The sequence below is a fragment of the Larimichthys crocea genome, chromosome XX (assembly GCF_000972845.2).
Source record: "Larimichthys crocea isolate SSNF chromosome XX, L_crocea_2.0, whole genome shotgun sequence".
NCBI lineage: Eukaryota > Metazoa > Chordata > Actinopteri > Sciaenidae > Larimichthys > Larimichthys crocea.
The window spans coordinates 4,978,792-5,001,755 of record NC_040030.1 but is presented as its reverse complement, the minus strand read 5'-3'; the positions used below and the strand labels follow the sequence as shown (position 1 = coordinate 5,001,755).

Here is a 22,964-nt window from a genome sequence, read left to right as displayed (position 1 = left end):
TTTTGACACGTCCACGTTTTCAGGGTGTGTGTGTGTGTGTGTGTGTGTCCCACAGAGCCGAGGCGCACACATCCAGCCGAAGCTCCGCTCTCTCACACGGCCACAGAGCACTGGGGGAGTATCAGGATGTTTCCTCCTCCTCCCGGATGCCTGCGAGGCGGACAGCAGCTCCGACCAGCACCGGGGAGGAGGCTGGCGTCCTTCAAAATAAAGACCGTCCTAAAAACACACACAGCGTCTGATTACCCACAATGTCAAGCAGCAGAAATGAAACTGTTTACAAGGCTAACAGGGAGCTAAAATAAGTTAATGAGCTAAAATAGTTAATGAGCTAAAATAAGTTCATGAGCTAAAATAAGAAATAACTGCGTTTCCTCTAGTCCACTTGAGGCTGGCTCCAGAAGTGAGTCAGTCTCCATAAGTCCCCATGTCCAAATGTCCAACTTCACAGCAGAAATAAACATGTTTACAGCCTGGTACAAAAAACAGTTTTGGTCTCTGTAGCTAATTTCCCCGTTCATGACAACTGTAGTGAGATAACAATGAGCTAACAGTGAGCTAACAAAGCTAACAACAAGCTAACAGTGAGCTAACAACAAGCTATCAGGAGCTAACAAGCTAACAAACAGCTACAGTGAGCTTAAAACAAGCTCAACAAACAAGCTAACAGTGATTAAAAAGCTATCAAACAAGCTACAGGAGCTACACATCTAACAGTGAGCTAAAACAGGCTAACAACAAGCTAACAGTGGCTAAACAAGCTAACAACAAGCTAAGAGTGGAGCTAAAAAGCTCACAAGCTAACAACAAGCTAACGTGAGCTAAAACAAGCCAAAGTGAGCTAAACAAGTAAAAGTGAGCTAAAACAAGCTACATGAGCTAAACAGGCTAACAACAACGCTAACAGTGAGCTAAAACAGGCTAACAACAAGCTAACAGTGAGCTAAAACAAGCTAACAACAAGCTAAGAGTGAGCTAAAAAAGCTAACAACAAGCTAACAGTGAGCTAAAACAAGCTAAAAGTGAGCTAAAACAAGCTAACAGTGAGCTAAAACAAGCTAAAAGTGAGCTAAAACAAGCTAACAGTGAGCTAAAACAAGTTAATGAACTTAAACAAATTATCAATAGGCTAAATCAAGCTAACAACAGCTCAGCTAACAGTGAGCTAAAACAAGTTAATGAGCTTAAACAAATGACTAACAGGCTAAATCAAGCTAACAACAAGCTAACAATGAGCTAAAACAAGCTAACAGTGAGCTGAACACGTTAACAGTTGAACAAGTGGACCACAGAAAAAAGCTGCAGTTCCTCAAACGTCCATTTGAGGCTGGCTCCAGAAGTGAGTCAGTCTCCATAAGTCCCCATGTTCAAATGTCTTCACAGCAGAAACTTTGTCGAATCCAACTCATAACAAAAGTCTGTCAGGAGTGGGATTTGAACCCACGCCTCCATTCGGAGACCAGAAGTCCCTTTGTTCAGGAAGGATTGAAGCCTTGAGTCTGGCGCCTTAGACCACTCGGCCATCCTGACACATGTAGAATGACCTAGTTTAGAAGATGTCAGATACTAAAGGAGAGGGTTATAGTACAAGGAAGGGGAATGATGAGCAGGAGTTCCTGAAGCACAGGAAGAGCTGGGTTCAAATGAAGTTCACAATGTTGGCTACTATATAGTTACTAAAAAGGAGACTGAGCGGTCTAGTGGAGCCTTTTCTACACAGCAGGGTTTGATTGGATAATGAACAGCATGTGGTAAGTGATAAACAGCTGACTTTGTACAATCAAAATCTTTGTCAGGAGTGGGATTTGAACCCACACCTCCATTGGGAGACCAGAAGTCCCTTTGCTTAGGAAGGATTGAAGCCTTGAGTCTGGCGCCTTAGACCACTCGGCCATCCTGACATGCATGCAGTTGCTTCATCCACAGATTTCAGATACTTCAGGAGAAGATGGTAGAAGGCAGAGCTGGACCTAAAAGGGGAACCATGAGTAGAAGTTCCAGAAGCACAGGAAGAGCTGAGATGAACAGGAGGTTGGCTGTTACGTTACCAAAAAAAAAAAAGACTAAATGATCTGACAAAGTCTGGAAGATTGAAGCAGTCTTTCATACAACAGGTGGTGATTGGATGATAAACAGCATGTGATGAGGTGACAATCAGGTAAGAAGAAGGCTGGACTTTGTAGAATCCAACTCGTAACAAAAGTCTGTCAGGAGTGGGATTTGAACCCATGCCTCCATTGGGAGACCAGAAGTCCCTTTGTTCAGGAAGGATTGAAGCCTTGAGTCTGGCGCCTTAGACCACTCGGCCATCCTGACAAGTGGAGAACAATAGCCACCATACTCAGTCTGGACTTTACAAAAGCCGACTAGAACCACCATTCTGGATCAGACTGTTTTGTAGAGTGTATGATTTGTATACTGGATTTAAGACAATAAAAAAAAATGCAACAGAGCTGAATCAGGTAAAAAAATCGTGTATTTGGTGAGAAAACACCTGAAATGAGGAAATCCTTTTAAATAATTGTCATTTTAAAATCATAATTTTCCACTAGCTCCATGCTTTGTGCAAACTTCACATCATTTTCTGTCAGTATAGAACATATAGGCTTTTATTTTGAAAATTTTATCAGGAAGTCTTGCTCTGTATTGTTTTCCGACTTGACGGTGGCAGATTAAACTCGTTCCCATGGGTTTAAATTGAGAGCTATTGAAGAAAAACCTTTTAAAATCACAATAAAGACAAATAAAAGATTATTGTGTTTATATTTTTAATAACGGCGTGATCACTGTTTGAACTCTGCCTTTAATAAAGTACGAGCAAACAAACAAACTTGTTGCTTTGTGTTGACAGATGTTGCTCGTGCTGCAGCTTTAATCCACGCTTCAGATTAAAACCTACTGATCATGCACGGTTTAATTCACACATATAATAATCTATTTACACCCCAGAGGTGAATTGCATTTATTTTTCCTTTTATTCTGACTTTTTCTTTCTCATTTGATCTTTTTAGATGTTTGAAATTGAAGCAATCGGAGGAAATCTTCACAGAGGTCTGGTCCGGTCTGGTGGGAGTGAGAGTGGTCGTCGCTCTGTCAAGCTCAGTTAAGCGTGCAGTCGCCCCCGCTGCTAATTCGAGGGCTTGGCGGGACACAATGGAGGCTTTGTTGTTGGAGAATTTGTCTGAGAAGTAATCCTTGACACTGGGCCATTCAGGGGCCAACCTTTTGTTTCATAAGTCTCCTGAATGTTACAGTAGGCACCCGGTGCATTAGAACAACTTCAAGTTGTGCAAGTCGCCTGGTATGGCAGGAATGATTCGTGTCGCCGGGTGACAGGGTGCGTTTGTGTTTTTGTTTTGTTTTCTGGAGCGTTTGGGTGGAGAAAGGTCAAAGATCATGAGCTGGGAACGAGGTTAAAGCCTTGATAGACAGACATATATATATATACCATGTGTGTATTTCTTACAAGTCTATATTGATTTAAGTCCTCAAGAGTGTCCCAGTTTCCTCTATTCAGTCCAGCTGCTTTAGAAAGTGACTGAGCCTTCTTGCTTTTATAGACTTTTAGTATATGAATGAATAAGCTTGAGTCTGTGAGCCACATGCAGGGCAGAGAAATTAGAAATTAACGAAAAAAGAACTCTAGTGGCAATCCAATAACAACAAAAAGCCACTTGAGGGACATTTCCAGGACAAAGCGATGCAAAAAAATCAGATTTTATTTAGACGCAGATTAAAAAACATCTAAAAACTGAATGAATGACGTAAAAACGAGCTTGTAAACACAAAACAAAACTACTACGTTCAGAATAAAGGCACATACAGACAAACAGTTGAAAAACTGTGGCTACAACATGAACTAAAACATTATTGTTTTGGTTTTTTTAATATAGGATTTGTCCATTCAAGAAATATATCTTTAACCTATGGTATGAAATTGTAAATGTACTTTAAAGAAAACTTGGATAACGTGATTGTGAAATGTTGTGTTTGGAGTTTTTGTGCCATCTTGACAAAATTTTAAATCCTGCTGATGCTACACTGACTTGTAATCAGGTGAATACGTCTGTATGTAACTTTGGGTTGGTACGATCACCCATGAGAAGTGCTACATAGCTCTCCATGTGTGTCCCCACGCTTCGTTTTTTTTTTTGTCCTGTGTCAGCGCTGCAGAGGAGACAACAATGTGACCTGCTCGAATCCTGACCTCAGATCCTACATCTGCCCAAAGGTTGATGTAAAGAAACATTGCAAACACAGCAAAATAAGCAAATAAAGGCAGCGAGCTGCAGATTCAGACACTGACACACACACTTCTACACAAGTTGTTACATCGTTTGCCTTTGAGCAACTGATTTTGTAAAATGCAACATCTCATCTCTCGGCGTTGTTTCCCTTTGGCTGAACAAACCTTCTGAGGTCTCTCTTCTACGCCACAATATCAGATCTTCAAACCAATAACAAGACATTTCTAACATTCAAATGAGTCAGTGAAATATTCACTTAAATATATTTCACATATTTTTATTTTTAATGGAAGTGCCCAGTCCATTGTTGTCATCCCCTTCCTTGTTAGTGTTGTCGTTGTCATTGTTGTCATTGTCATTGTTGTGGTTGTGGTTGTCATTGTTCTTAGTGTTGTGGTTGTCATTGTTGTTAGTGTTGTCATTGTCATTGTCATTGCTGTAGTTGTCGTTGTCACTGTCATTGTTGTAGTTGTTGTCATGTTCATTGCCCTAGTTGTCATTGTTATTGTTGTATTTGTTGTCATTGCTGTAGTTGACATTGTCACTGTCATTGTTATTAATGTTGTCATTGTCATTGCTGTAGTTGTTGTCATTGTCACTGTCATTGTTGTAGTTATTTGTTATCATTGTTGTAGTTGTTGTCATGTTCATTGCCCTAGTTGTCATTGTTATTGTTGTATTTGTTGTCATTGCTGTAGTTGTAGTTGTTATTTGTTGTCGTTATTATTGTAGTTCGTTGTCGTAGTTCTTCATTGTCATTGCTGTAGTTGTTGTCATTGTCGTTGTGGTCATTATAGTCGTTGACGTTGTTGTAAGTTCAAGAATCTGCTTGTACCTACATTCATTCAACATACATTTATTCTTAATTTTAATCCATTTAATATTTTAACTCCTGGTTTACAATTACAAAAACACTTAAAGACTACATTAAATGTTTCACAGGTATTTTTTTATTATTAAGTTGAAATGGTGAAATAATAAATAACCTATAAATAGAAATCTGCCACCTTTACACTCCCAATCATTCTTTAGGAAACACTGTACTGCATGTACAATACATCCTTTGTAAAGGGCAGCAGTACAAAGAAAAAGATACCATGTCATGTGTGCAAACAACACACACACACACAATGAGCGTATTATACCGATTCATTACGTCTCTAAATCACTGACTGATCAATCTAGCTGACAAACTACTTCCTGTTCGGCTGACAAACTGTCTTTCTGCTCATCTGACTGGTTAATTAGCTGTCTTGTGTTTTGTGTGTGTGTTTGACTTGACGATCATATGAATGTCTGGATGGTTTGCAGGGTTCACTGGCTGACTAAGTGAGCTGTTAAACACGGCGGTGGAATGAACGCGCTGTGTGTGTGTTTGTGTTTACGCTGTGTTCTCAAACAGAGCACATGCAAACACTGTCACACATTCTCACACACACTCCTGTGTACTGTCAGTACACATTATGTAGATCTGGATCGCACACACTGCTGCCCATGTTGTTTCTTGTGGGTTAAAAAGATTTCACTTTGTACAATCAAACTCATAACAAAAGGCTGTCAGGAGTGGGATTTGAACCCACGCCTCCATTTGGAGACCAGAAGTCCCTTTGTTCAGGAAGGATTGAAGCCTTGAGTCTGGCGCCTTAGACCGCTCGGCCATCCTGACATGCATGCAGGAGCTCATCCACAAATGTCAGATACTTCAGGAGAAGACAGTACAAGGCAGAGCTGGACTTAAGAGGAGAATCATGGGTGGAAGTTCCAAAAGCACAGGAAGAGCTGAGATGAACAGGATTTCACAATGTTGGCTGGTACATTGTTACCAAAAAAACAAACAAACAAACAAAAAGGCTAAATGACCTGGCAAAGTCTGGAAGGTTGAAGCAGTCTTTCATACAGCAGGGGGTGATTGGATGATAAACAGCATGTGATGAGGTGACAATCAGGTAAGAAGAAGGCTGGACTTTGTGGAATCCAACTCATAACAAAAGTCTGTCAGGAGTGGGATTTGAACGCCCGCCTCCATTGGGAGACCAGAAGTCCCTTTGTTTAGGAAGGATTGAAGCCTTGAGTCTGGCGCCTTAGACCACTCGGCCATCCTGACATGCGTGCAGTTGCTTCATCTACAGATGTCAGATACTTCAGGAGAAGATAGTAGAAGGCAGAACTGGACTTAAGAGGGGAATGATGAGTAGAAGTTCCAGAAGCACAGGAAGAGCAGAGATGAACAGGATTTCACAAGGTTGGTCGTTGCGTTTCTGCTAACGTGGCAGACACTGGAAGGTTGAACCAGCCATTTCATATAACAGGGTGACAATCAGGTAAGAAGAAGGCTGGACTTTGTAGAATCCAACTCATAAGAAAAGCCTGTCAGGAGTGGGATTTGAACCCACGCCTCCATTGGGAGACCAGAAGTCCCTTTGTTCAGGAAGGATTGAAGCCTTGAGTCTGGCGCCTTAGACCACTCGGCCATCCTGACACATGTTGAGTCAGCCAGTTCAGAAGATGTCAGATACTAAAGGAGAGGGTTATAGTACAAGGAAGGGGAATGATGAGCAGGAGTTCTTGAAGAACAGGAAGAGCTGGGTTCAAAAGAAGTTCACAATGTTGGCTACTATATAGTTACCAAAAAAAAAAAAAAAGACTAAATGATCTGGCAAAGTCTGGAAGGTTGAAGCACTCTTTCATACAACAGGGGGTGATTGGATGATAAACAGCATGTGATGAGGTGACAATCAGGTAAGAAGAAGGCTGGACTTTGTAGAATCCAACTCATAACAAATGTCTGTCAGGAGTGGGATTTGAACCCACGCCTCCATTTGGAGACCAGAAGTCCCTTTGTTCAGGAAGGATTGTAGCCTTGAGTCTGGCGCCTTAGACCGCTCGGCCATCCTGACACATGTAGAGTCATTTAGTTCAGAAGATGTCAGATACTAAAGGAGAGGGTTATAGTACAAGGAAGGGGAATGATGAGCAGGAGTTCTTGAAGAACAGGAAGAGCAGAGATCAACAGGATTTCACAATGTTGGCTGGTACATTGTTACCACAAAAAAAAAAAAAGACTAAATGATCTGGCAAAGTCTGGAAGGTTGACGCAGTCTTTCATACAGCAGGGGGTGACTGGATGATAAACAGCATGTGATGAGGTGACAATCAGGTAAGAAGAAGGCTGGACTTTGTACAATCAAGTTGCATTAAATGTCTGTCAGGAGTGGGATTTGAACCCACGCCTCCATTTGGAAACCAGAAGTCCCTTTGTTCAGGAAGGATTGAAGCCTTGAGTCTGGCGCCTTAGACCGCTCGGCCATCCTGACACATGTAGAGTCAGTCAGTTCAGAAGATGTCAGATACTAAAGGAGAGGGTTATAGTACAAGGAAGGGGAATGATGAGCAGGAGTTCTTGAAGAACAGGAAGAGCAGAGATCAACAGGATTTCACAATGTTGGCTGGTACATTGTTACCACAAAAAAAAAAAAAAAGACTAAATGATCTGGCAAAGTCTGGAAGGTTGAAGCAGTCTTTCATACAGCAGGGGGTGATTGGATTAAAACAGCATGTGATGAGGTGACAATCAGGTAAGAAGAAGGCTGGACTTTGTACAATCAAGTTGCATTAAATGTCTGTCAGGAGTGGGATTTGAACCCACGCCTCCATTTAAAGACCAGAAGTCCCTTTGTTCAGGAAGGATTGAAGCCTTGAGTCTGGCGCCTTAGACCGCTCGGCCATCCTGACACATGTAGAGTCATTCAGTTCAGAAGATGTCAGATACTAAAGGAGAGGGTTATAGTACAAGGAAGGGGAATGATGAGCAGGAGTTCTTGAAGAACAGGAAGAGCTGGGTTCAAAAGAAGTTCACAATGTTGGCTACTATATAGTTACCAAAAAAAAAAAAGACTAAATGATCTGGCAAAGTCTGGAAGGTTGAAGCAGTCTTTCATACAACAGGGGGTGATTGGATGATAAACAGCATGTGATGAGGTGACAATCAGGTAAGAAGAAGGCTGGACTTTGAACAATCCAACACATAACAAAAGATTGTCAGGAGTGGGATTTGAACCCACGCCCCCATTTGGAGACCAGAAGTCCCTTTGTTCAGGAAGGTTTGAAGCCTTGAGTCTGGCGCCTTAGACCACTCGGCCATCCTGACATGTGTGTGACAAGCTCATCCGCAGAAGTCAGATACTTCAGGAGAAGGTTGTAGGATGAGGTAGAGCTGGACATGGTAGGGGAATGACAGGCAGCAGTTCCTGAAACACAGGAAGAGCAGGGATAAACAGGATTCACAAGGTGGGCCATTACGTTGTAACTACAAAGGTGACTGCATGATTTGAAAAGTGTGGAAGGTTGAACCGGTCTTTCATAAAGCAGGAGGTGATTGGATCGTGAGCAGCATGTGGTGAGGTGACAATCAGGTAAGAAGAACGCTGGAACGTCAGAAGTGGGATTTGAACCCACGCCTTTTATTGGAGACCAGAAGTGTCTTTTCTCAGGAAGGAGTGAACCCTTGAGTCTGGTGCTTTGGACCGCTGGGCCATCCTGACATGTGCATGCTGGAGTCATCTCAGTTCTGCAGAAGTTACCAAACTATGAACTACAGACTGCTTCAATCAGCATTGTTCTTTAAAACTCACATTCATTGTCTCCAACGAGCAGAGAAGTCTAAAGTCAAGGGCATTGTTCGAAAAAAATTCTGCTAACATCACATTTCTTCCGTCCTATTTTTAAAAGGTTGCTCTTGTTCTTGTTGTTTCTTCAGATGTCTTTTGATCTCTCTCCATCACACATGCAGCGTTAATCCCATCTGCCCTCACTCAAAGCCTGATGATGACCCCATGACCTTTGACCCTGTGCATCCCTGCTCAGTCATCCACGGACAATACATTCCTGCTAACTGACCGTCTTCAAATGATCTTTGCATGGAGCCAGAACAAAATAATTGAACCAGTTTGTTCTTAAATCACATCTATAAAAAGACATGTTTATTTCAATTTCTCCATAAAATATGATCCAGTTTCACCAAAATCAGTGAAATAGTTGGTGGTGTGTGACTTGAGGTGGTAAAGTTGCATGATGTTTGAGAAAAAGGTTTAGTCGTCAAGCTCAGCAACATAATAAACAAATACAACAGAATCTTTATTTAGATTACACCAAAAAAAATGCTGCAATATTCAACCAACACCTCCAAATCCATCGCAACAAGGAGTCCAAAAACATTGTACATGTTTATTTGAACTGTTTGGAATATGTATTGCAGGGGAAATGTCAAAATAAAAGTATTTTCTGATCTGCATGCCCCTTCAGCTGCTGCATCATAACAAATGTATTTTATACAGCTGGTTATTATTCAAACTCACAGACCTTTATTTCAAATTCTAGTGGAGACTGTAAAGTTTTCACCAACACCACAGACTTTATGTCAAGCTGAATTTTGTGTATAAAACAGTGCACAGGACAGTGCTGCGGTATCTGGAGTTGAATATTTCATTCAGTACGAACAGTGATATGGCATTGGGAAAAAAAAGACTAGATAGACAGTGTGAAGGACTTTGTCAGACAATGTAGAAAGTTTAGTTTCAAAGACATTTTAGGTGAGACTGAAACTTTTGAAAGAAAAATACAAAATCAAAAGTTGAATTCATTAGGAATTAAATAAACCATTTCTGAATTCAGCAGGCTCAGGTTTTTAAAGCTACACACTCACTTGGTCTGGTATGACCATCGACAGAAAAAACAACAACAACTCCAAGCAGCAACCTGTCTGTAAAATGAAAACTTAAGTGCCAAAAACCTGCAGTTCCTCAAACGTCCACTTGAGGCTGGCTCCAGAAGTGAGTCAGTCTCCATAAGTCCCCATGTTCAAATGTCCAACTTCACAGCAGAAATAAACACACTTACACAAGAACTGTCAGGAGTGGGATTTGAACCCACGCCTCTATGCAGAGACCAGAAGTCCCCTGTTTGCTCAGGAAGGAGTTGAACCTTGAGTCTGGCGCCTTAGACCACTCGGCCATCCTGACAAGTGGAGAACAACAGTCACCATACTCAGTCTGGGCTTTGCAAAAGATGGCTAGAACCACCATTCTGAAACAATCTTGTAGAATTCATAATATTGATACTTCACACCCTCAGACTGGATTTTCAGGCTCCATGATTGGATTTCTTTGAGTACTTTTAAATCCATTTTGAAAGACGTGTAGACGGACTTGTCTCCCCATGTCCAAATGTCCAACTTCACAGCAGAAATAAACATGTTTACAGTCTGGTACAAAAAACAGTTTTGGTCTCTGTAGCTAATTTCCCCGTTCATGACAACTGTACTGAGGGTGAATTTATATACAACTCACCTGTTCAGGTTATATTAAGGCTTTAAGTTATGCAGGATTAAGAGTGTGGACTCTTTGATTGACAGGTGGGTTGTTTGAGCAACCAGGAGTCATTAGGTCCACCAACGATTAATGTCTTTGTCCATATTTAGATTAGCCGGGAGGTGGCAACACTCTGGATTTGAACCTATGCCTCCATCTGGAGACCAAAACTCCCTTTTTAGCTCAGGAAGGAGTCAATTCTTGAGTCTGGCACCTTAGACCACTCGGCCATCCTGACACATGAGAAACAAAGGTGACCATACTCAGTCTGGGCGGCTAGAACCAGGATTCTGGACTGTTGACCAAAAATTTCAGCACATTTATTACACCTCTTGGCAACTGAGAGACTGAATCATCCATCCAGCCATCAGAATGTGTTATTCAAACACCTCATTATTACAGCACCCACAAGTGTGTGTGTGTGTATGAAGAGATGTCAGATGTGAATGATTTATGAGTATGTAAATGAGATTGTTGAACTGTTGAAGGACAGTGAAGAGCAACACTGTATAGGCACACACACACTCTGTCAATCTAAAACTCAGTTTATTCTTCATTTTTGGATGTTCAATAAACATTAGCTGTGTTTCCTCGCCAATAAAAAAAAAATCTCATAATCTAAATGAACTGTTTACATCAGAGGGAGCCAGACCAGACTGACCCTGCATTCAAATGTGGATATTTCTAGAAAATAATGAAAGTCTATGATCAGCAGTAAAGATTTGAAATTAAGGTTTATGAAGGTTTAAACTCTAAAGATGTATTCTGTGTGTGTATATTTGACTATTGTTAATACAGATATATGAATATATTAATCATGTTGATGCTACACTGACATGTAATCAGTTGAAAGGTTTTTTTACAGCACTAAGTCACACACCACCAACTATTTCACTGGTTGTAAGCTGCTGTTTGTTTCAGTTTGTTAGCTGACCTTTAGCTCTGTTGCACCACAAGCGTTTTGGACCAATGGTAAGAGAAGGTTCACAGTGGAATGGAGCCAATGTCGTGCAAGAACTGGAGCAGGGTAAGTGGGCAATTTAACCTAGAGGAAGAGTAAATGTGGGACTGACTTTTAGTGGTTGGTGAAATAAAAGGCTGAAAGACAGACTGACTGCTGTTGGACTAGTCAGTGATATTAGCTGGCTGCTGTTAGTGACCTTGCGTGATGTTCGACCGATCTTTTCCAAGTAATTTCTTGTCACTTCTCCAAATAAAAGCTTTCAGGACTTTCAGGCTGCTCTTTGAGATGCAGCCCACAGTCGCTTTACTAGATTATTCTCTAAAAGCCATTCACACTGAAACAATCTCTTCTTTGTCCTCACCATCATCAAAATGGCAGATCACTTTCATCACTCACCCAATCGACAAATATACCCTCACAGCCTCAGTCTGTAATCACCTCCGTCGACACTTAGGTGTTATTATCGACATATTTTTCAGTTTCTCTTGTGAGACGACGACATGAGTTGAAAATAAAGATTTGATTGAGCGTCATAAATGCTACCTGGCAGCTCTGACTTGTGTAATTCCCACACTGCTGCATCGACCCCTCGATTAAATCACTATTTCATACATGTCTCTTAAGGAAAACAAGTATACAGAGATACAGTCTATCATAAAATGATTTGAAGGAGACTGTGCTGCAAGTACTAGATCAACTTTAGATATGTCTCCTTTAAAAAGCATAAATTTCAAGGTTGGATGTGTAGATGAAATTTACCTGCATTAGTGCATGCATGATATAGCAGTGAGTGAAAAGCCAGACCACCAGGGAGGTGAGCACCAGGCACACCCAACCCAACCCCCAGCAGTGCTAGAGGAAGCCCCAGTGGGAGTTATGCAAAGCAGGTTAGTGAGGGATACCAGATCAGCCAGAATATTATGACCACCGACAGGTGAAGCAAATGCCACTGATTATCTTGTTATCATGGCATCTGTCAGTGGTTGGGATATATCAGGCAGGAAATGAACATGTTGTCCTCAAAGTTGATGTTAGAAGCAAGAAAAATGGGCAACCCTAAGGATTTGAGCAACTTTGACAAGGGCTGAAATGTGACTGCTCGAAGACTGGCTCTCCAAAACTGAAACTCTTGAAAGTTATGGGTGGCCAAGGATCATTGATGCACATGGGGAGGCCCATGTGGTTTGAGCTACTGTATCTCAAACTACTGAAATAGTAGAAAGGTGTCTGAACAGATGGTCAATCACAGTTTGTTGCGTATGCTGACCCCTATCCACTGCTGAAAGCGCCAACAATGGACATGTGAGCATTAGAACTGGACCGTGGAGCAATGAAAGAAGGTGGCCTGGTCCAGGAGGCAAGCTGATGTTCTGGTGGGAAACCTCGGATCCCGCCAATCATGTTGATGTCACATTGACATGTATCCCCTACCACCCGTCTCCAGATTCCCAAACAAGACAAACAAGTCCTATCCATGGAGGCCCCACTTCCCAGACTTCCAGGACTTAAAGGATCCGCTGCTAACATCTTGGTTCCAGATACCACAGCACACCTTCAGAGGTCTAGCTGGGTCCATGTCGCGACGGGTCAAGGTAGTCTTGGCGACAAAAGGGGGGCCTACCTTGTTTGTTTGTTTCTTTATAGGGATGGAGTCTGTCCACTGTGGAGTAGCATTCTCTGTTTTCGTTGTTTGATTATTCATACATAAGACCTATTTTAGGTGTTACCATCTTGTTAAGGCATTGGAAGTCTGGTTTCAACTATGGAAAGAAAGAAAAACCTCCATACTGATACCACCCGCCTGATTCTTAAAGCTAAACATTGCCTCCATACATCTTCAAACCAATATACAGTCCATCAATCTAACCTTGCTTTGTGTCAGAGAGAGGTGGGATGTGAATTGAATAGCATGGGGGAGTAGGACAATACAATGAACCACAGTGCATTTGGGTTATTTAAAACCTCCCATTCAGACCTTCCTGGTGTAATGACGCTGTTTTTCTGCAGTACACCCACTCCACACACTCCATTTCTTTCTGTGTAAAAAAAAAAAACATTTTCTCTCACATCTCTGTAATGAAGCCTTTGAAGAGACAGAGTAACAGTGTTTTTGTGTTTGAAGCAATGATCCTGCATGCCAGCTATATTTTTAATGATAAAAACACCACTTATATGTCCAAAAATAACCTTATATAAGCAGATTTGTGCTGAGAATGGGGTGTAAAGAGGGTCGAGACAAAGGTTAGTTAATCCCACAACATACTACATTCACTGATGCACCAATTTATGTTCCCGTCTGTGGACAGGATACAGGATTGGAAAGTGAGTATTGATTGGTGGGAATCATACAGAACTGGGTTCATCTTCTCTGCAATTATGGAAGCAACAAATTGAGCGATTCCTCAAGTCCATTAAGGAACAAATAGAATATCTCACTTACATCAATACAGGACTTGTTAACAACGCCGCCAATGTGCAGGAAAAGATTAATTGCCCACACACTTCAAATGCCTTCGTCCGCCACACTATTTATTCTTAGAGCACTGCCAACTGTTGAAAACGACCTAGTGCCGCTAATGACACTTTTTAATTCACAGTGAGACATAATGAAGTCTGGTGTTGATGGGAATGATGGCACTGAGTCACACACCACCAGCTATTTCACTGATTTTAGTGAAATATTTTATGGAGGTTTTCCGTCTGATGTGCTGCTCCGCCTCAACTCTCTGTGATTTACAGAGTTCCCTGATGCACAGTGAATTAAACTGCTGACAACTGTAGCTGCTGTAAGCTCAGTTTGTTAGCCGAACGAGTGTTAGTGTTGGTACCACGGATGTTTTTGACCAATGGGAAGAGGCGGTTTCAGGCCCTGGAAAGCATGAGTGGGAGTGGAGCCGGTGTCGTGCCAGAACTGGAGCTGGGCGAGCAGGGAATGTAACTGGGTGTGTCAAAGATGTCAAATTAGAAACAAGTCAAGTTATTGTTTGAAAGTTTTACAATCAATCACAGTTATGATGTTAGATAAATCATTCACAGGCAATTTTTGTGAGATCCCTTCAGTTGTGGTCTTGACAGGCCTTGAAATAAATCCCAGGGTCCTTCTTTGTCTGGGATCAAGAGTAAAAAACTTTGATCGATTCTGAGACGAGACCAAGACTTTTCAAGTGGTTTTGAAGTGGTCTTGAGGACAAAACCAATCACAAGTACTATAACACTGCCTGGAAACAAAAAGAGGAGAGACTGAACCAAAACAGTGAGGTTTGAGGGGGTGTAAAAACCAAAACAAGGCGCTGAAAGGTGCTAAAACAGTCGGTAGAGCTGAAGGGGACTGATATTTGTTTTCTCATCTTTCTCTCCGTTGGAAGGAAACCATATAAGTGAAAACCTTTAAAGATGTCAGACTCATGGCACCTTCCATCAACTCTTAATGTCTTCAACAAACATACCAGCTCCTCGATTAGTTACTCGCTCAAAAGACGACGGCCCAATCAGGGAAATGAACCCCTAACATCAGACCACGTTGGTGCCTTGCTCTACACACTGACCCACATGGGGGAAGAGGAACAACAAAACGTGACCATGCATCGAGTGTGTTTGAGTGCGTGTGTCTTGAAAATATAGCGGCGGTGACTTGTGCAGGGCTGTGAAACAAAGAGCAGGTAGATTGATGATTGATTAGCCGTGGCTGTCTGGCTGACTGAGACTCATTGGCAGCCGTCACTTTGATGAATTACACCGCTGAGAAAAACACACTGCACTCTGATTACTGCCAGCAAGACTAGAGTGAGTGTGTGTGTGCACCGGTGTGGGTTGATGGCCTGTTTATAGCCTTTGTTAGGGCACGTTTGTACAGTGCATGTTTGCGTGTGCACGTTGCTACCGGTGTTCGTCGCTTCATGACTATGAATTGCCCTGCAGGGATTGTTTTTAGTGGATGTTGCCGGTGTTGTTTACATGCTAATCCACCTCCAGTGCATCCATGTTCCCACAACCAAAAATCCTTGTTTAGTATTCTGCCGGAGGAAGCAGCAACATCCCCACAAGTCTGGCCCAAGGTCTTATGCCATTTGTATCCAGAAGGCGATTTGTTCATATTTAACAAGCTGGATGACAGGCATGTTCGCTTTCATTGTCCCTGAGCTTCACCTGTCATGGGATGTGCTGAATAATTTACGCCGATAAAAGCCGTGCTTTGTCTTTTTGATCTGGTAAAGATTTGACTTAAAGCGTTAACATTACGGACGATTCATTAAATAAAACATTTTCGGAGGATGGGGGAAGGCAGCGCGGGGTTGGACCTACATCAGTGTTTGAAGGCTGACGTTAATGCGGGTGGCTTGAAGGTGCTGACTGCTGATATTTGGAGCTGAAAGTATTTTTAAACGTGCACATTTTTCATGCAAAGAAATGACAGCCAGTATAAAAGGTGACTGTGGCTGGCTTGCTCATGTTTTTAATCCCTTTACACCCTGCAACCTTTTCTTATTATAAGAATACCTTTTTATTTATTTATTGTAACATGAGATAACATTAAAAATATAATAAATAACTTGCTTTGGATGGCACACAGTGGTATACTTTAATATACCAATATGTGCTTAATAATAAATCTTCAGATTGCCAGACACGGTCCAAAGATGATGAAAACGCGGCGACAGAGACCAGTTCCCGAAACCTGTATAAAAAAAAGTTCTTAGGCTTACATCTTATCAATATACAAACATCTCTTGATAAACAGCATTTGTTGCATTCAAGGAACTCGAATACGTTGCCTGTGCCAATACAGATATTGGGAAGAAGGTGTTTGGATCAATTGGCAACCGCCATGGCTGGGAAAGGAAGTAGCAGATCCTCAAATGACCACTTGAGGCTGGCTCCAGAGTCAGTCTCCATGAGCCCCCATGTTAAAATGTGCAACTTCACAGCAGAAATAAACACACTTACACAAGAACTGTCAGGAGTGGGATTTGAACCCACGCCTCCATTCAGAGACCAGAAGTCCCTTTGTTCAGGAAGGATTGAAGCCTTGAGTCTGGCGCCTTAGACCACTCGGCCATCCTGACATGCGTGCAGTTGCTTCATCTACAGTTGTCAGATACTTCAGGAGAAGATAGTACAAGGCAGCGCTGGACTTAAGAAGGGAATGATGAGTAGAAGTTCCAGAAGCACAGGAAGAGCTGAGATGAACAGGATTTCACAAGGTTGGCCGTTGCGTTTCTGCTAACGTTGCAAAAACTGGAAGGTTAAAGCAGCCATTTCATATAACAGGGGGTGATTGGATGATAAACAGCATGTGATGAGGTGACAATCAGGTAAGAAGAAGGCTGGACTTTGGGAACTTTGTAACAATCAAGTTGTGTTAAATGTCTGTCAGGAGTGGGATTTGAACCCACGCCTCCATTTGGAGACCAGAAGTCCCTTTGTTCAGGAAGGATTGAAGCCTTGAGTCTGGCGCCTTAGACCGCTCGGCCATCCTGACACATGTAGAGTCAGCCAGTTCAGAAGATGTCAGATACTAAAGGAGAGGGTTATAGTACAAGGAAGGGGAATGATGAGCAGGAGTTCTTGAAGAACAGGAAGAGCAGAGATCAACAGGATTTCACAATGTTGGCTGGTACATTGTTACCACAAAAAAAAAAAAAAGACTAAATGATCTGGCAACAACAGTCACCATACTCAGTCTGGACAAAAGATGGCTAGAACCACCATTCTGGATCAGATTGTTTTGTGGAGTTTATAATATTGATACTTTACACCCTCAGACTGGATTTTCAGGCTCCATGACTGGATTTCTTTGAGTACTTTTAAATCCATTTTGAAAGACGTGGAGACGGACTTGTTGGGGTGTCATTGCATAAATCAATATTGTTGGATTCTTGGCCTGTACTGCGCTGTTGTAAAACTGTCTGCCTGTCTTAATTTACTTGTTCTGCTGCCCTTGTTGGCCAGGGCTCCCTTAAATGGGGATTTCTAATCTCAAAGGGACCTTTCCAGGTTAAATAAAGATTAATAAAGAATTATCGGACCATGAAATGTGATAAAGGAGTTGTTCAAAAGTAAGTTTATGACAAAAAACACAACACTCAGTATAAAGATGCCACCCACCTCCTGTAGGCTTTGTCAGATTGAATTGTTGAGGTGCCTCAGGCAAGAAATTTACAAAAAAGTTCATTTGAACTCAACTTGAACTTTAAATATGAACTTGTAGCTTTGTTTTTCTGTCTTTTTCTGATTTCCACAGAGGGCTAAAAACATTTTCTATTGTACTGTAGTTGCTGCATGAGAGCAACATCAAGCTGAGGTTACAGTAGAAGTCAAATCTACAATAATTATACATTATGTCCATCAAATAACAGCTAGGTGACGCCAGACCTGACGTGATTCTCCATCTTTATTGTGGCCTTTTGTAGTTCTCTCTAACTGTGAGTAAAGCTTAGATATGAGTACAAACCTCTATAATCGTTGCTCCCAACGCCCCTCCGTCCTTGACGAAGGCTGACCTGAACACCGCGTGCCGGGGAGAGAACGCAGAACGTCCTATCTGGCCTTTAGCCCAAGGCTGCCGGAAAATTTCACTGAAAAACGAGAAGCACGCTCAGCAGTGTTTCCCACGGAAATAAATAACTGCACGTATGATATTACAGTATACGTGGATGCTGCCTTCATCTGTGACCTGTCCTTTGAGCTATGCAGGATAAACATGCCGAAGCCATAAATCAAAGGAAAGGTGTTCTAGTCGCTCTTCAAACGGAAGAGAAACAGAGAAACATTAAAAACGGCGATATTGAAATGAACTCTCTCTGCTGCTTCAGGCATAATATTGATTATTTATCTGTTGATTGCTTAATTAGCTTGTGGATTAATCGCTGCGGCTCTAAAACTAATCATTATTCTAATCAAATAGGACAATAGTTCCCAAACGAGGGCGCTCTGACCCCAATGAGGACCCCCCAAAAAAACAAATCGAATGGGTTACAAGAGAACTAACAGGTCAAGTGTGTCTATTCTTTGCTTTCTTGTGAATTACCTGATTGTGATACGTTATTGGACATATGCAAGACGGGTCGTCATGAGTAGATGTTTGTTTTAAGGCGTCTCGAGCCAGAACGGTTGGGGACCAGTCGAATAAGTCCTGATATTTAACCTTCTGTGCTCATGATTGCGAAAGCAATTGATAGGACCATTGATAGAACCGCGGTGGGTTAAATCCACAAACCTCTTGACCCTCCTCCGATGTCTACCTGCTTTGTTGACTCATGGCTGCTTTAATTCACAGGAAAGTGACCTTGACTCTTGGAATACGGTAGAAAAGCTGCCTGTGCGCAGATTCTAAAAATGTCCATTTCTGTCCACATGTGAGGTTATTGTATATGTTTGCTATCACGTTTCTGGCTCCACCGATCATCCACTTCTGTCCTGTGTTGCACTTGAAGTGATTTCATATTTCAGATAAATAGAACAAGCCTGCAGGCATTATGAGCAGTGACAGGCTGAGAGATGCCATCAATGGAAAATCCTCAGATTTGAGAACACAACTGCAAAGAACCTCAAAACTGTGATCTGCTCAGCTGCATTTACACTGAGCGAACCTGATACAAGGACGTCCTCTAGTGGTCAAAGTGGTTTTTATGTGTGCTTCTCATAACATAGGCCATAAAAAGGAAAGAATAGCACTGTAATCTTTGGCCTCTTTGGTCACCTCACGGTTTTATTTCTTTATGAACATAAATGCCATCCATAGATTCAGCACCTAGGGGCTGGTCACTTTGGTTTTGGAGCCAGATCACGTATAGATACCATTTAGGTGTCCACATACTTTTGATCTCATAGTATGGCATGGAAGGATGCAGGGAAAGGAAAAGAAGAAGAAAGAGCTTAAAACGAAGAAAGAGTGATGGAAGATTGGTAAAGTTCATGTCAAACTCTGCCTTGATATTCTCAGTTATGATTTGGCACGATAGAAATAAAATGAACTCTAACGTATCCCGTGTCCTCGATTCCTCGAGGTTTGAACATTGTTGGAAACATTTGGGATAATGTAAGTACATAACTCTACAAAATAAATCATACAGCTCCAGTATTTATAGGTGTTATAATGCAGAAATGTTACATTATTATAGCTTTAATGATTGAGCTTAAATATTGTCAAAATAAAAACTGCATCTTGACCAAAATGTCTGTGTGTCGATATTAAAAAGTCAGATTTGGGAACCGTCCCAGTGTTTTTGATTTCAATACGCTCTGACAAGCCAAATTAGTTTTGATTGAAGCATATCAGACGTGTGACTGTCCCTGATTTGAACTGTGAAATGCTGTTATTCAGTGATGAGACATAACTCAAAAAAGCATGAATTTATGTTTATTTTATTAACTTTATGCCACTTCATCATGATTCTCTGTCGTTAAAAGGTGATCACCTCGACTCCACAAATCAGCAGGTGGTGTAATTTGTGGGTTTACCTTCCTGATATTTATGACTCGTTATGCGCTGACAGGATCTTTATGGGCTGTCAGGCGCTTTGTGTTCCAGTCCGCCTCTGTCACATCTGCTTGTGTTAATGATTAAAAATGGAACTAATTTCCTTTAATCCGCAGGAATCATGTCGCGCTCAGATCGGCGTCCTTTCATCACAGACTTTAACGGCTGGCTGCCGTCGAATAACAGGCTCCACCGAGCAGAACAATCCAATAAAAAAATAAAAGAAAGAAAAGTTTTGAATGTGTAATAAAGCTTTGCTGCCTCCTGGTATCTCTGCCGTCTCTCTGATGACCTTCAAGTGTCAAACACAATAATGATGATGATATCACATCGAGGCTGACGGAGGATGTGATGAAAAACTTGAAAGGAGGAATTTTACTCCAGTCTTCAGTTTCAAGTTTGATTTATGTCTTTGCTGTTGCAACAGTTTCAAGTGAGTGGCACTACGTCACCAAAAGGTGGCAGTGCAGACTAATAACTAATGTGTGTGTGTGTGTGTGTTTGTACTTTGGGGGGACCCATTTGAGTTTTAAGCCTGGAAAAGTACGGACATTTTTGGAAAATTTGGGTTTTGGACAACGTGAAGGTTTGGCAAAGTAAGGACATTTTTGGAAAGTGGCGACATTTGTTAGAAAATTATTAATGTCATTATTTGTTTCTTTTGGAGTTTATTTGGTAGATTGAGGTCATTTTCTGGGAAAGAAAGGGCGTTTGGCAACAGTGAGGACATCTTGGATGTTACCAATGTGAGGACATTTTTGGAAAGGGCGGAAATTAATTGAAAATTTACGACATTTCTTTAAGAAAATTTACCAACAGTTTTTGGAAGGCGAAGACCTTCCCAGAAAGGTTGGAAATGTCTGTTCTGTTTTTTTATTTTGGCCCAAACTTACATATCTCAGTAACTATTGCCATGAAATTTGGTTCAGATATTTTCTTTTTGTTTTCCTCACTTGCCAAAGGACAGAGGGTGTCACTCCCTGTACAGATTGTAAAGCCCTCAGAGGAAAATGTATTTTATGACTTTGGGCTATACAAATAAAATCTGATTTGATTTAATGACCTTCTGACTTTTCCTCTAGCGCCACCATTAGGTCAAATTCTCCACTTCTTCAATTAAATTTCTCAACATCTACTGGCGACTTCTTGCTCACTTTGTCCTTTTCGCTTCCTTCGTCAGCGTCCTCTTCAGTCTTTACTCCTCTGTCATTATGTCCATAGAGCCTGGTTACATTGCCCGGTTGTCCAGCTCCTGTTCTGGCACAACACCAGCTCTGCCTAAAAATCTTGTCCAAAACACCTGTGATGGAAATGCTAAAACTCCCCTGGTGCTCTGAGCTCACAGTCGTGCTCACAAACTGAGCTAACATGAGCTAACAGCAGCTACAGTTTACTTCACTGTCCATCAGGAAACTCTGAAGAATAATCCAGACTGCCAACGACTAAAAGTCAGTCCCAGATTTACTTCTTGCTCGCTCACTCTCTCCTTTTTCTCTTCTTAGCTTCCTCTGCCAGCATCCTCTTCACACTCTTCTCCTCTGCCATTATGTACATAGAGGCTGCTGGCCCGGCTCCGGTTCTGGCACGACACCGGCTTCACTCCCCGTCAGATTCCCTCTAAACCTCCTCTTCTTCTTCTTCTTCTTCTTCCGCCTGCGGTACAAACACTCCCCTGGTGCTCCGAGCTAACAGACTGAGCTAACATGATCTAACAGCAGCTACAGCTGTCAGCAGTTTACTTCACTGTCCATCATAAACTCTGTAAATCACAGAGAGTTGAGGCGGAGCAGCCGGAGGACATCAGAGGGAAAACCAGAAAACATTTCCTCCATAAAATATGATCCAGTTTCACCAGAATCAGTGAAATAGTTGCTGCTGTGTGACTTAGTGCCGTAAAGCGTTACGTACTTCTCCCGACCCGGAGCCCAAAGTTACATAGTGTGAGAACAGACGTACGAATGACAGAGACACCGTTCACCTGATCACAGGTCAGTGTGGGTCAACAGGAGTTAAATCTCTTGTTTAATGGTGACAAACAAATGTGTGTTTGTTCTGGAGACGGGTCGTCGCTTCCTGTTCTGGGGCGGCGTGTCGGTCAAACACTTCCCTCAGGACAAAGCTTTCTCACGCTGTCGAGTCAAACGCCACACACACACACACACACACACACACACACATAAACACATAAAAAAACACATTTACAGACACACTTGACAGATCACGGGCCAATCAGAACGTCCGGTTGGGATTTTAAAAAGTTGTTTCATCGTCTGAACTCTTTTATTTATTCACAGAAATGATTTAATCTCCATCGTCCGTCTCCGCGGGCGTCACCGAGGGTCTTCCCGTGACGACGGGTCACAAGTGCTACTTCCTCCTCCGGCGACCTGAAGGTCAAAGGTGAAAGTTGAACAGCTGTTTGGTTTTATGTTTCTTTCCTACTGTATGTGAGTGCATGTAAGAAACAGAGGAAGAGAGGGCGAGTGGGAGTTTTTGTCAGACCCTCGGGGAGATTAAAGGCTATGTGTGTGTGTGTGTGTGTGTGTGTGTGTGTGTGTGTGTGGAGGGGTCAAAGGTCAAGCTCTTCCCTTGATACTTTCTTGGGAAACACTGGTGGATGGGAATCTCCTCACACTGTCCCTAACTGTGATGTAAACACACACACACACACACAGAGTCATGAAGTTCACAAATGATCACAAATCCTCCCACACACACTCTTCACATATGACCACCTCCACCCCTCTCCGGTTCAGCTGCTGCCGCCCCCCCAGGCTGCGGCCTCTCAGCTGGGAGACGACAGCGAACAGAGTCCCAGGCTCCGAAATCGAACGTGCGTAACCTTTATTTAACATGTTCCGGTCATGCTGAAGACCCAGAGGTCCTGACACGTACCCCCTCCTGGGGAT

The 22,964-nt window shown here is 42.1% G+C and overlaps 13 non-coding genes across 13 annotated transcripts; all 13 read right to left on the bottom strand.

The window, feature by feature from the left end:
- Positions 1 to 1,419: 1,419 nt before the first annotated feature.
- On the bottom strand, positions 1,420 to 1,530 carry trnal-caa (transfer RNA leucine (anticodon CAA)). The gene is made up of 2 exons: positions 1,493 to 1,530; positions 1,420 to 1,465 (listed from the first exon to the last, which is right to left on the bottom strand). It is a non-coding gene; the product is annotated as a tRNA-Leu (tRNA).
- A 260-nt stretch (positions 1,531 to 1,790) lies between these two features.
- Positions 1,791 to 1,901, bottom strand: trnal-caa (transfer RNA leucine (anticodon CAA)). The gene is made up of 2 exons: positions 1,864 to 1,901; positions 1,791 to 1,836 (listed from the first exon to the last, which is right to left on the bottom strand). It is a non-coding gene; the product is annotated as a tRNA-Leu (tRNA).
- Positions 1,902 to 2,205: 304 nt separating this feature from the next.
- On the bottom strand, positions 2,206 to 2,316 carry trnal-caa (transfer RNA leucine (anticodon CAA)). The gene is made up of 2 exons: positions 2,279 to 2,316; positions 2,206 to 2,251 (listed from the first exon to the last, which is right to left on the bottom strand). It is a non-coding gene; the product is annotated as a tRNA-Leu (tRNA).
- Positions 2,317 to 5,802: 3,486 nt separating this feature from the next.
- trnal-caa (transfer RNA leucine (anticodon CAA)) lies at positions 5,803 to 5,913 on the bottom strand. Its single transcript has 2 exons — positions 5,876 to 5,913; positions 5,803 to 5,848 (listed from the first exon to the last, which is right to left on the bottom strand). It is a non-coding gene; the product is annotated as a tRNA-Leu (tRNA).
- A 327-nt stretch (positions 5,914 to 6,240) lies between these two features.
- Positions 6,241 to 6,351, bottom strand: trnal-caa (transfer RNA leucine (anticodon CAA)). Its single transcript has 2 exons — positions 6,314 to 6,351; positions 6,241 to 6,286 (listed from the first exon to the last, which is right to left on the bottom strand). It is a non-coding gene; the product is annotated as a tRNA-Leu (tRNA).
- Positions 6,352 to 6,615: 264 nt separating this feature from the next.
- trnal-caa (transfer RNA leucine (anticodon CAA)) lies at positions 6,616 to 6,726 on the bottom strand. Its single transcript has 2 exons — positions 6,689 to 6,726; positions 6,616 to 6,661 (listed from the first exon to the last, which is right to left on the bottom strand). It is a non-coding gene; the product is annotated as a tRNA-Leu (tRNA).
- Positions 6,727 to 7,033: 307 nt separating this feature from the next.
- On the bottom strand, positions 7,034 to 7,144 carry trnal-caa (transfer RNA leucine (anticodon CAA)). Its single transcript has 2 exons — positions 7,107 to 7,144; positions 7,034 to 7,079 (listed from the first exon to the last, which is right to left on the bottom strand). It is a non-coding gene; the product is annotated as a tRNA-Leu (tRNA).
- A 306-nt stretch (positions 7,145 to 7,450) lies between these two features.
- On the bottom strand, positions 7,451 to 7,561 carry trnal-caa (transfer RNA leucine (anticodon CAA)). The gene is made up of 2 exons: positions 7,524 to 7,561; positions 7,451 to 7,496 (listed from the first exon to the last, which is right to left on the bottom strand). It is a non-coding gene; the product is annotated as a tRNA-Leu (tRNA).
- Positions 7,562 to 7,868: 307 nt separating this feature from the next.
- Positions 7,869 to 7,979, bottom strand: trnal-caa (transfer RNA leucine (anticodon CAA)). The gene is made up of 2 exons: positions 7,942 to 7,979; positions 7,869 to 7,914 (listed from the first exon to the last, which is right to left on the bottom strand). It is a non-coding gene; the product is annotated as a tRNA-Leu (tRNA).
- A 304-nt stretch (positions 7,980 to 8,283) lies between these two features.
- On the bottom strand, positions 8,284 to 8,394 carry trnal-caa (transfer RNA leucine (anticodon CAA)). Its single transcript has 2 exons — positions 8,357 to 8,394; positions 8,284 to 8,329 (listed from the first exon to the last, which is right to left on the bottom strand). It is a non-coding gene; the product is annotated as a tRNA-Leu (tRNA).
- A 1,756-nt stretch (positions 8,395 to 10,150) lies between these two features.
- trnal-caa (transfer RNA leucine (anticodon CAA)) lies at positions 10,151 to 10,264 on the bottom strand. Its single transcript has 2 exons — positions 10,227 to 10,264; positions 10,151 to 10,196 (listed from the first exon to the last, which is right to left on the bottom strand). It is a non-coding gene; the product is annotated as a tRNA-Leu (tRNA).
- Positions 10,265 to 16,528: 6,264 nt separating this feature from the next.
- Positions 16,529 to 16,639, bottom strand: trnal-caa (transfer RNA leucine (anticodon CAA)). The gene is made up of 2 exons: positions 16,602 to 16,639; positions 16,529 to 16,574 (listed from the first exon to the last, which is right to left on the bottom strand). It is a non-coding gene; the product is annotated as a tRNA-Leu (tRNA).
- A 305-nt stretch (positions 16,640 to 16,944) lies between these two features.
- trnal-caa (transfer RNA leucine (anticodon CAA)) lies at positions 16,945 to 17,055 on the bottom strand. The gene is made up of 2 exons: positions 17,018 to 17,055; positions 16,945 to 16,990 (listed from the first exon to the last, which is right to left on the bottom strand). It is a non-coding gene; the product is annotated as a tRNA-Leu (tRNA).
- Between the last annotated feature and the right edge of the window lie 5,909 nt (positions 17,056 to 22,964).